This window comes from Acipenser ruthenus, chromosome 5, assembly GCF_902713425.1.
Source record: "Acipenser ruthenus chromosome 5, fAciRut3.2 maternal haplotype, whole genome shotgun sequence".
NCBI lineage: Eukaryota > Metazoa > Chordata > Actinopteri > Acipenseriformes > Acipenseridae > Acipenser > Acipenser ruthenus.
Genome location: NC_081193.1, coordinates 24299665 through 24312533, shown reverse-complemented (window position 1 = coordinate 24312533; position 12869 = coordinate 24299665).

The following is a 12869-nucleotide window of genomic DNA, read 5'->3' as shown; positions in this document are numbered from 1 at the left end:
TTTCAGCCCTGGCATGTGTTCAGTTAAGGATTGCCGATCTCCTCTCAGCCCTGGCATGTACTCAGTTAAGGATTGCCGATCTCTCTGCCCTGCAGCTGCAGCCTTTCTTTTACTCTCTGTGCTCGAAACACAGTTGTCAAGATTTTCTGGGGACTGAAACAGTGAAGCCCCTTTGCATGTTCCTTTAAATGCAAGCCCCACCGGGAAGACAAATGTTCACTGAAATCGATAGCTTTGACCTCTGGACCCTCGCAGATGACCACATCTTGAGCTTTGCTACAACCGTGATGGACATAACAAGTGGTCTGGAGGGGGCAGGGATTGAGAAGTCTGACAACAGTGGTAAAGTGCTACAAAGGGGTATTTCATTCCTGGAGGAAAGAAAAAAACAACTCGGCTTCCATGACAGTAACAACTGGCCCTCACTTTCTCCGACTGTTTTAACCATTTCAGCACTTTCTGTTTCCTACAAAATCTTCTCTCAATATAACAATAATAGTGATCCCTTGAGAATGTGCTCTGGTTATTGTACAAAAAACTTGCAAAGCAGAATTCAACAGGGATAAAAATAAAAAAAGAAACAAATAATGTGATAAGGAAAGTGTATATTGTATATATTATCTATTAGAATTTACAGCGAGTAAAGATGATCCTATTTAACTCAGCAAAGATTAAGATCCCCTGTCCAAAAAGGCCAGAACAGCGTGATCCTGTCCAAAAAAGCTATGAATGATCCCAGAGGACATACAGAAGGATTAATCTGATACTCTAGCCTCCTAAGTAGCAGACTTAATCTCATTTTACTACATATTCGCCAAGAACGTTTGCTTTTTTGGTTATCTGAGGCAAATATGAAAAAGGAGGACCTTTGAAAAGTAATGTCTGCAACTTGTCTGTAGTTATACACCCCATCGGTAGTTCTGCACATTGAAGACTTGACTACTTAAGGGGTTCAATAGAAGCAACAATGGAATCATCTTTGGAATCTGATGTTTTTAATCTTGGCAACAGCATTAAATATGTTTTATTCAGTCACTGCTGGAACACATGATAAATACATTATTTGCATAGCAGCACAGCTTGGTGGATTAAGATATAAATCTTGAACTGCACTAGCACCAGTGTGCTTTGATTTTTGACAGAGTGATTATCTTGCTTTGTATCTTAGAATCCTGTCTGCCTGTGCTGTTTGCAGTGAAATAGGCACCAATGTGATTGTCTGTAGGTTGGCACACATGATGGATGCTACCTGTCACTTGCACCAGGAAGCTTCTTGTATTATGATTGAGCTGAACAGAACTCTCAGAGTACTAAACAGAACTCTCAAATTCCAGGTTCTTATAGAGTCGGCTTTCCCCTGCATCAGGAATCACCTGCCCCTGGTACTGTCCACTTATCTTGTGCTGATTCGATTTTAATGTTGTTGCTTGTCCAAAGATTGATACCTACACTTAGTGGCCAAAAATTGGAGAATATGATGTACAATTATAGAATGCCTTGTCTGCAATGTACTCACATTCATGAGGTCACTTGTTGTGTGCACCTATTCAGAAACAATCATGAGAAAGCAGAAGGATCTCAGTGATTTCACATGGGGCAAAATAGTCAGTTCCAATGAAACTGGCTCGTCTTTGAAACGCGTTGGCCGTATTGACCAACGTGTCTATCAGGAGGGTCTCTGGGGGTTCCTGGAATGGTAACATTTGCAGAAAAACAATACCAGAAAACACAACTCTGGTCGCAAGCATATCATAATGGATCGAGCCCGCAGACGTGTGCAACATATTGTGAAAAGCAACAGACGTGCTTCAGTGACGCAAAGATCAGGAACCTTCAGCACTGGAGAAGACGACACACCACTTAACACAGACAAAGCACCAGGGCATTAGAGGCATCTAAGGCCATTCATTCTTTAGTTATTCTTTTGACCAGTATAGTCATGTTGAAATTGCTTGTGTGCTAAGGGGTAAATCATACAGAATTGTGTTACATAGTGGTTAGGAAGTGGTTAACGGTACAAAGCTCTGCTTTCAGGATGAAGTCATCTCAGAAAGAGTTGCATGCTTTTCAGCTTGACAATAAGAGAGGAGGCAGGGAAGGAGCTGAAGGGATATGTCTGACAGGACATAGCCTGAGGGCGGCAGATCTAATCAGGAGGTGTGGTCTAAAGTCATGGCTGGTAGCTATCACTCTTCACGCTTTGAGTAAAGATCTGTAGTAACCCTCACAAATCTTTGTGGGATCTCCTGCCTATTAGTTCCTCTGCTGAAAGCAGGCAAAGCTATATACATTTTCTTTACTACATGGAAAGGATTTTTTATCGAAGGATAAAGCGTGGTTAGATTAATTACATACATAGGTCATCTTTGGACATCTCTTATGAATGAATTTAGAGCTAGAGCAACACAGTTTATTTTTTTGAACGGTACTAGTGCAAGAGCAGTGCGTTATTTTGACTTATATCAAATTGTCAGCATACTGGTTAAAGGGGAGTGTCGGTCTCCTTTGCTTGTTTATATTTTGAGGTATTGGCTAACAAGAACAATGCATTTTTATAGGGAAATATCACATTCACCAGGAAGCATTCAGTTGAACCCGCCACAATGACAGTAATGCCAGCTCCACTGAGAGCCTTATTATAAAGTGTTACAGGCCACCTTTATGAAAACCATAGTGTATCCAGACCTTGCTCCCTCCTGCAAAAATGCTAATGCTAGAGTGAAATGAGTAATGGTGTAAGTAGGTTAGTACTTGGAGGATAAGCAAAGCTCCATTTTTCTGTACGCTTTCCTAAATATTCAATGCTTAAGCATTGAAATGTGTTTGCATTGAAATACTAAAGTTACTGGTACTCAACACACTGGGCCATATTTATCAAGGTCTTTGTGTCACTGTGCACGTTACTGTGAAAGGAGAATCCAACTGTTTATGTCACAAAAATATTAACAAAAAACTTAGGCACGCTTGTGAATTGTTTGTAACAACTGTGGTACTGTAGCCTCATGAAAATAATTGCATTTCCTGAGGGTGGAGATCATTTGAGTTGAAATACCTTAAAGAAATGCCAAGCGTCCACCAATATATTGATGTTTATTAGACATGCATTGAAGGAAACCTTTTTTTTTATTTACATTGCGGAATGGTATTTGTGCCTCTTCCCTGACTCGATAATACATATTGCTGTAAGGGGCAGTAGTTTGGTATGCTATGGTGCTTTGTTACATTGTACTGACCAAACAAATAAGCTTGGTATTTATGTGTCTCCATGGAAATGTCTGCCCTTTAAACAATTGTCCGGAAAAACTAAATTGATATACAATTGGGAACATAAAATATATCATGTATAACTGGAAAGGGAATTTGCTAGTTTTTCATAGTTCACAGTACAAAACAGTTTTATTTTTTTGGCTTGCTGTTTCCCTACTGACTGTTGTGGCCAGGATGGTGCCTGTGTCCAGCCAAGTTAATCATTTTTTTTTTTTTATTGTATTTTTGCATGGTTTTAAAATGGTTGTTTATTGCACTCTGGTGTGGCTTTGTCAGGACTTTGAGTCACCCCTCTATGTGGATCTGCAATAGTTTAGTCCATGGTCTTTAAATGTGATGTGCCACATCCGAGAGCCCCCTCCTGCCTCTCTTCGCCATAGTAAGTCTGGTGAAAGTCACTTTAGAGTGTTTGTATGGGTTATTTGTTTATATGCCCGACCTTACTAAGAGCTATCTGAATTTACGGTGGTGAGCTGTGGTCACATACAGTATCGAGGAAAATGCCAGGAAAGTGAACTGCCTCTGGCACTGATGATGTCACGCTATTCCAAACTAGGCAAAGCCTTCAGTTAACCACAGGCCTGGCAGACATCCAAACTAAACTTAGACATACTTTAGTGAGTTTGTAAACACTGCAATCATACGATCAAACAAGGAACTTTATCAGCAATTGAGAACTGAACCAGCAAACCTAATGGACAGAGTAGGATAAATGGTTTAAATATATAAGAATTCATAATGAGGATACCAATAAACATTTTTTGACAATTTTAAGGTAATTTTAATATAATGATGTTTAAATATTTTATTCAAAATTAAAAATGGCTGGTTTCATAGTCCCTGATTAGAACTGCAGTAATCTTGGACCACCTAATGTTACCGTAGGTAAGGTAGTCCACAATTAGTGCTAGTTCAGTTTGTGAAACCAGCGTAAAAGGATCTTAAGCATCAATATTCAAAGTTGCCAACCTTTAACTGTATTAAAGCTGCTGGTGTTTTCCTCAAAGAGTATTTTTTTGCATCACTCCTAATAAATAAAATAAAAAATACAGTGGAAAATTAAGTTTATACATTTTAAGTTGCTGATCTTCTGTTTGGATCATTAAAAGTTCCTCTTTTGAATCCCTAACAACAGTATTATTTCATTTGTAAAACAAACAAAACAAACACGAGATACATTAGCGCAGGTGCACCACCCTGCTTTTAGTCCTGTGTTTTCACAACAGAGCTATTGTGTTCAAAGATTACTTCATGTTTTATTTTATTAATGACTCATGAATGACTGTATACTAGATATATGCCAAGGAAAAGAGCAAACATAGCACGAATTGTGGGAATCATTGTTTAAATTGTACAAGAAAGTAGATAGTTGATTATGTGAAAGCAAACAGTGTGGTGTAATCTGAAGTGGGAGAAATAGTTTAGCAATGAAAAAGTCACATAACCTTATTGTAAAACATGTACTCTCAGCACCTATCCAGCATCAAATTCCTATCTCGGTACCTCATTCCCAAGCCAAGTCCAAACAGTTTATACACTGTGAAACAGGCAGTGTTAACAAAGTGCTCAGTAAGTGATTCATTTGGCACTTTCCTGAGACTTTGTTGGTTGATGAAAAATTGCATCAGTGTTTAAAAGCACCTACAATTTTATCCTGGACTTTTTCTGTGCCCTTTAAAGGAAATATGAAAGAAAAAAGAAATAACATCCAAATTCATTTTTTATACCGTATGCATATTACAACTAAAGTCAGAAATGTGTAATTTTCCAACAGCATTTTAGAATAATAGAGCAGTATAGCATATTTTGGGCAATTACTTGTGTCCATAATCAGTTAGTTAAAACCAGGTTTAGATGCTAATAGTCTGAAATCTTAAACTTTATCAAACATACATTATTAATGTTAAATCTGGTTGATTCCAGCACTACCCAATTCTGAACTTCTAAAACTATTTTATAAAGCTAAACATGTGCTATGCAAAATGTACAACTGGTGGTACAGTAGCGTGTCGTGCAAGAGGCAGAAAACGGAGAGATGCTGGCTCCATTTTCAAATCCCTATCTTTATTCTGGACGATGTCTCAGCACCCACACAGAGACCACAGCCCTGTCAGCTTCACAAGAATCAACACATGAACACAGTCACCATGGCAATCAGAACAACACACACACACATAATGACAGCAAAGCTTCTTTTTATACCGCGAGTACCGCTCCCCCGTATGTAGATGAGGGGAGAGATACACACACACATCCTATTGGTCCTCAGCCGCACACTTCGAGTCAATGGGAACAATACACATAGAACACGTGCAAACAGAGTGGCTTACAGACAGGACCAATCACAGGGGAAACACAGAACATGTGCAAACAGGGTGGCTTACAGACAGGACCAATCACAGAGGAAACACAGAACATGTGCAAACAGGGTGGCTTACAGACAGGACTAATCACAGGGGAAACACAGAACATGTGCAAACAGGGTGGCTCAGAGCGGAGAACACAATTACAGCGGGAATTACAGTAGAAACAGCAGGAATTATTGTTATGTTATGTTATTTTATTCTAGTAAGTTATGTATTTTAAATATTTATAATTGTTAATTTGCTTTTATATGGCTGCTGTATCTTTCCATCTGGCATTTCTCTCCTTATCTTTATTTTTCTTTTTTCTTTTCTTTTTCAATTTAATACTGTAATTTATATATTGTTAATCAGGGTTTTAATCTTGGCATTTTCTTTTAATCGATTAATCACTCCATCTGGACGATTAATTAATCTATTAATCACACCCGTTTGCTATAATATGCAATTGTAGTGAAAGACAACTAAAAGTAACATTTGAAAAGGGAGGTCCCGCACCGGGAACCTTCTCCCTGCACACACTAAATAAAACTAGAGTGGGATTAAAATTCCCCTAAATTAATCCCTACCCTAAAGTACACCAAGGATCCTGGTTAAACTCACGGTGTGCGGGTAGCGACGGTCGGGGTAACGCTGTCGAGTGCAGCACCTTTTCTTTGTAGTTTTGATTACTGTGTTTTATTTTCTCTTTTTGATTTCGCCTTTTGTTATTATTATTATTTGAGAGCACCTCCGAGTGCGTCAGCGGGACTGTCTACCATCGCTGGTATTCAGGCCACGGACAGCAGCGCCCTCTGCGGGCTAAAACAAGCACTTGAAAATAAAAGACACAAACCAAAAGTCATAAATAAAACAGGGCACCTGTGCAGTGTTTCAAGTACACCCTTCTGTCTCCCGTGTCAGTGAATACCCACACCCTTCCACAATCCCCATCAAATGTTATTTATAAATCAAACATAAAACATATTTTACATGGGCAGGCTTCAGCCTTGCCACAGTTATATAGAGTTATTCTTCTTTATAATCATAGATTTGTAAATCCACTAATGGATTCCACATGTCAAAGATGGACGTAGCCCTTTAATAGTAACTTCATGCAAATCTTATTCAACAGAGGCATTTTTCACCAGTGTCTGTGCGCATTACTTCATCCTTTTCTTACTGGCGAGTATTATGTTCAAGAGAGATACGATCGGACAGGCTGACAGGTGAGAACTACGGGACATTGGTGAATAAGTGCATGCCTTTCCCCTGACATAGATGCACACCTGCAGGGTATCAAACAGAGTTTAACTACTGAATCACTATGGGCTTTGAGCAAACCACAACACTCCACCACAAGGTGAAATTTAATAAGGCATTATATAGTTACAAACCACAGCTCCACCATAGGGTGACATTTATTAATTACAACTTTATGGATGTTTATTAGGCATACATTAATTAGGCATTATATAGTTACAAATGGCTTATACCTAAATAAATAGGTAATATTTTGTTCTGGGTATATGGGGTTCAAAATTTGACTGTGAGGTCTTTGGAAACCACAACCCCACAGTATACTGTAAATTGACTTAATCTTTAAAAGTATAAAATAATTACATGTGATTTTTCATTAACTGATTGAGATGTTGCAAATGGAATCAAATGCAACTAATGGTATGCAATTGGATTGTTCTCTTACTGCTTATGAAAGTGTTTCTTATTTGGCATTTATTTAAAGTGGCTGTCTGGATAACAGTGCCATAATTCAATTTCAATCCCAGCTTCAGTTTGTGTAAAAATGAACACAAACAGTGTTATCTTTCATCAGACATGTTATAATGTTCATTTGAAATCATGAGTGTAACCCTAATTTATCATCCAAGTTTTCCCCTGTAATTGCTGTCAGAATTTCCCTGGCACAGGACAGAAAACGGGGAAACACCAGCACTGGAGTAATACACATTATCAAAGCCACTTGAGTTTTAAATGAAGTGTCAAGGTCAAAAATATCCCATCTGGGACATGTTTCAGCATTGCAGCTACTCCTGAGATCATGCCAATCCTAACGGTCTCAAAGCAGAACAGGTACAGAACAGGTAACCCTGGAATAAGCAAAAGGTTGGTAATGTACAAATACGGCCCAGATTTTCTGTTTTTTATAACTATCAATAAGTGTCCCTTTGTCTGTCTGCTAACACCAAGCCCACAGTGGCTTATTCTGTGCATCAGAAATAACCACAGTGGACTAAGCAGCCTTTCAGAAAATGGAATGAATGTCTTTATCCACGTGCACAGAAAAAGGATGTTTGCAACATACGCTAGTTTTATTCCAACTGCTTGTGATGTATAGGTATGCAGTTGGTATGAACACATATTAACAATTAACAATTCTATAACCCACAATCAACAGTGCTGATGTGTTACTTATAAGCAATCACTAATGCATCTGTAATTGAGTTATAAGTAATTTTAGGCTGTGGCAATACATTGTTCTAAGTGAATGTTACACATTTAAATGAAGCCTTATAACTGCAGTATTACATGAACCATTACACTAAAAATGTGTCGTTGAAATAATTTAGACTATAAACATGTACCATCAGTTGCACATTTGCATACCATATACTTAACTTTATGACACAAAATACATTTAATTTAGTGTGCTACTGTAGCTTTCAAAATCTATGAATCCTGAGAACAATAGCAGCTACTGTACAATAGTAGATTCTTAGGATGAGAATCTCATCTCTCATCTCTCCCTACACCCCCACTTGACCTCTCTGCTCCTCCTGCACTAGAAGACTGGCTGTACCTCCTCTACGCTCCCCTGCATCCAGAGCTTGCTCCTTCTCCACCCTTGCCCCGCAGTGGTGGAATGACTTTCCTACAGATGTCAGGACTGCCCAGTCCCTGACTACCTTCCGGCGCCTCCAAGACTCACCTCTTCAGACAGCACCTGTAGAACTCCTCTTTTCCCTCTGGACACTTGATGTAACTATCACTGACACTGTTATCTGCTCTGATATTGATTCGTATTTTGTAATATACTTGTATTTACTAGAACTGAAGTCATTGTATTTTATCTTGCTCTTAATTGTATTAATACTTGTAATGTGATTCTTGAAATGTATTTTTTGTTTACGACTGTAAGTCGCCCTGGATAAGGGCGTCTGCTAAGAAATAATAATAATAATAATAATAATAATAATAATAATAATAATAATAATAATAATAACGAGTGTACAGTACAGCTCACCTCGTTGTGGCTGCTGATGTAATGTTACAATTTAGCTGACACTGGTGGAGCAGCTCAAATGCGTACTGCAGTCTTTTATAGAATGTCACTGCTGAGAGACTGGCAAAGAAACCAAGTGCCCATAACATTACAGACCTTTGTTAGATATCCCTGTGATCAGAACGTGACAGGCAAGCTGAGCACGGTAAGCCAGTCAGCGAGCCTCTATAAAATGTAAACACATTTAAAAACTGAGGTAAGACATATTTTATTAAGAGATTTTTTAAATATCTTAATAATGAAGAAAGACCGTCTGTTTTGTATTGGGTTATTTGTCTTTCTTCAAATGAAACCTTGACACACCACATAAACAAGGCACTGTATTTTTCAAACACTTTCACACATTGTAAAAAAAAACATAGTTAATGGGAGTTGAGAGTGATGCTACACTGCCAAATGCTTTCTGAGAAGTAGGTAATGCTAATGTCCTTTTACCAGCTTTCTTTTTTTAATATTATTGTATCATAGATAGCATTTTAATAAGTATAGTTATTACAATGTAATTACATATCCACTTACACAAAATTTCATAAGTGGTCATTTAAATTCACATGTGAACACAAATCAATGATACTTTGAAAACGCAGATCTTTAGAATCTTAAAACTAACCTTCAATGGCAACATAACCGACCCAGTCCAAAATACAACCTTAAAACACATGTGAGAAATGTCTTTATTCACAAAACACATTTGTTAAGTTTCTAATAGCAGTCATATCCTGTGCAGCGGTCATTACCTGTAGATAATTGACCATGGCTTTCATTAACAGCCAATTATCTAGCAGAAAATGACTTCAATTAGTAACTTTTTGTCTGTTTATGATTAATTCATATTCTTTATGGGGTTTAATTTCCCATTGTTTATTTTTTCTAAGATTAGTAAATGATTTTGTGATGCATTCAGGAAAGGAATGACATCATTGGTTAGCAGAAAAAGATACAGTTTTTTAAAGCAGGGAGCAATTGCATAGGTCAAAGGTCAAGTGCAGGCATAATAACCAGGACAAGTAGCATTTGATATGCTTTCACACAAAATATCAATCACTTTGAAAACGGTTCACCTCTGACTTATGATATCATAGCAGTTCTGAACTGGGTAATTTAACCCTTGTGAAAATACAAAGGGTGACAAATGGACCAGGAAATCCTAAAGGAGCGTGTTTCATTAGCCAGCATAAAGAGGTAAATGGTATAATGCTGGGATACAGACGCGTAACCTAAGGGGTAATAACCTGGGCTCTAAAACAAATATTTTCTTACCTCATTAGTATAACATTTTGCAAGTCCCTTATCACTTTCCTGCTGCAGCACTGCAGGTTATCTCCCTGCTGTGCAGAAGGTATTAGAATACCTCTTGATGTCACCTATAGGCCTCTGTGCAGCAAAAGTTTCAGGTGGGGTCCTAATACCTGTTGCACATTGAATCAATCTACAGTGTGGTGGCTGGTGGCAGACTACTTTAGCATTTTGTGTTTGGTCTTTTGACCCCACAAACAAATACAAATGCCCCTGGTGCTGCATATTTATAGCTGAAAATGAGTTGAATCAGGTAGAAGAAAATGCATTGGTAAAGAGTGTGATTCAGAAATCAGCGATAACAATAAAGCTTTCTCTTTGCAGAACAGGCTGAAGAATGGGGTATGGCTGTGGAGCTGATTCAAAAAGACTGAAAGAATAGGAATATCCAGACATTGACATTGGGTTCTTGAATTAGAGTTGATGCAGCAAGAATCGCACCTGAGGTCCTCTGCAATGTTCTATCTGCCTTTCAGAAATGCATTGACACCTATTATGTTATTCTAAGCAGTGCTAATATACTTATTTGGTTATGTACAGTATAATATACAGTGCATTCAAAATAATATTTGGGGTTAGACGGTGCAGTGGGCTAATTAATTAGACTTTCATGCCTTTCATGTCTGGCTTTTGATTAAATTTACCTTACAAGGGAAATTAGTTTTGTCGTTTCAGTTTAGCCCCCACTAGTCCATTCATTAGTCATTTTTAGTGAGCAGAAATTAACATTCATGTCAAAATTAATCAGATAGAACTTAAGATGGTTTACTTGTATGTCACATAATAGAAGGGTAAAGTGATGAAATCAGAGAACAGGGCAAATATAATTCTTCTTAAGTAGGAAGTAATTGTGGTCAACTGGTGCTATAATGAGCTGAAGAGGCTGCGTCTGGTTTATGTTTATAAAATTGTTATTAATTTCGATTGGAGGAGCTCACCTTTGACTCCTGATGTCATTGAATTTCAAGACTGCAAGACTGGGTAGCTGCATTTAGATGAAACACTGGTATTTCTGATATGAAAGGGAGCAGTGTTCCAGATGACACTGTGATATTAAGCAGAGCTTGATCTCAGGAAAGTAAATCTCTGGATTCAGGTTTAAACATACTTCCTTTTCCATATATCATACTTGTTATATAAAAGGAAATAACGTTCACAGAGTGCTGTGGTAATTTCACTCCCGTTGATAGCCGTAAGCAACAATTTGGCTATGCTTATTTGTGGAAATATTACAGATCAGTCATGATAACTATAGAATAAAGAAAAAGAACGACTATTCTGTGTTTTCAGCTACAGTATGCTGTGACAACACCACCGCACCGTATTTTTATTCTTTTCCGCACTGCTATGTGCACAAACAAAATTTATCACCCCGCTAAATGACTTTAAAATCCAGAAGGACAGAGTGGATTTGAATTTCAAAACCACCCAGCCATTGAATCATGGAAACTATTTTTTTTTTTTTTGAATAACGGCATAGCGATCCTCTGCATTGCAGAGTTCAATTAAACACTGGAGAAATACTTCTACAAACAGACAAAGGAAGCAGCTGTTAAATCTCACTTTTATAGCTCTTATTTCCTGAGCAGGAGTCCTGTCACTTTATAACTCTTCAGTGAATAGGTTGAAAGACAGACAAACTGAAAGACAAAGGAGAGGGGCAGACAGACAGAGACAGAGTGCATGAAACACGAATGGATTTTTAAAAGAAACAAACAAATACAGTGGCACCTGTGTGTATTATTCTACAGCTGTGGCCATAAGTTTTGCGTCATCTATAATTGAGACAAAATTAAAAAAAACAACTATATGAACATAATTTAGATATTTTATTTAGCATCATGTAATCGAAGATACCAAATGATATCGCAAAAGTCAACTGGAAGCCATAATAGTAGTACAGTATTTCGTGTTAGATTTTGAAATGACACATTTTCCGTTTTTGACAGTTTTTCGTTAAGTATATGGAAAACTACAAAACGTCATGTAATTCAATATGTTAACTAACATTATTCACCATTGACTACATTTTGTTCTGGGATTGGTTTGCCAGTTAATGTATATATTTAATAAAACAGTATAATAAAACTATTTTGTGGGCCTGTGACAGGGTCTTGCTCTTGTCACGTGTTTGGATAGCCGCGGTTCAAGCAATACAGAGAGACAACTGGGGGTGGAGTTGAAACGCCGGCACAGGCGCGCAGGATTTATTAACAAAACAGAAACGAAATAAAGGTGGTCATGTGACGTTACCAGCCATGGTAACGCACAGAGGACACATACAGCAAGATGTACAAAAATACAAAATAAAACACAGTACAAAAACTACAAATAAAAGGTGCCACAGAGGGCGAGTGCTAGCCTTATAAAACGAGGCGTCCTGCTCCAGGAACCGGTTACACTACGTAACCCTTGCAATACATCACATGGGATCACTATCCCCTAAACTAACCTACTGATGAGCTGGTATTTATACAATGACTCCTGCTGCTTCTTACAGCCTTGCCTGGGCATTGCCTTCACAAGCACTGCTTGCAGTCTCAGGGTTGCGTAGCTGTCGTTGCTGCAGAGCGGACCCTCTCCTCCCGAGTATACGCCGCTCCCCTCTAGCATGGTGTTGCAATTGCCCCTCCATCGGATGTTTTTGAACTGATGGCCACTCA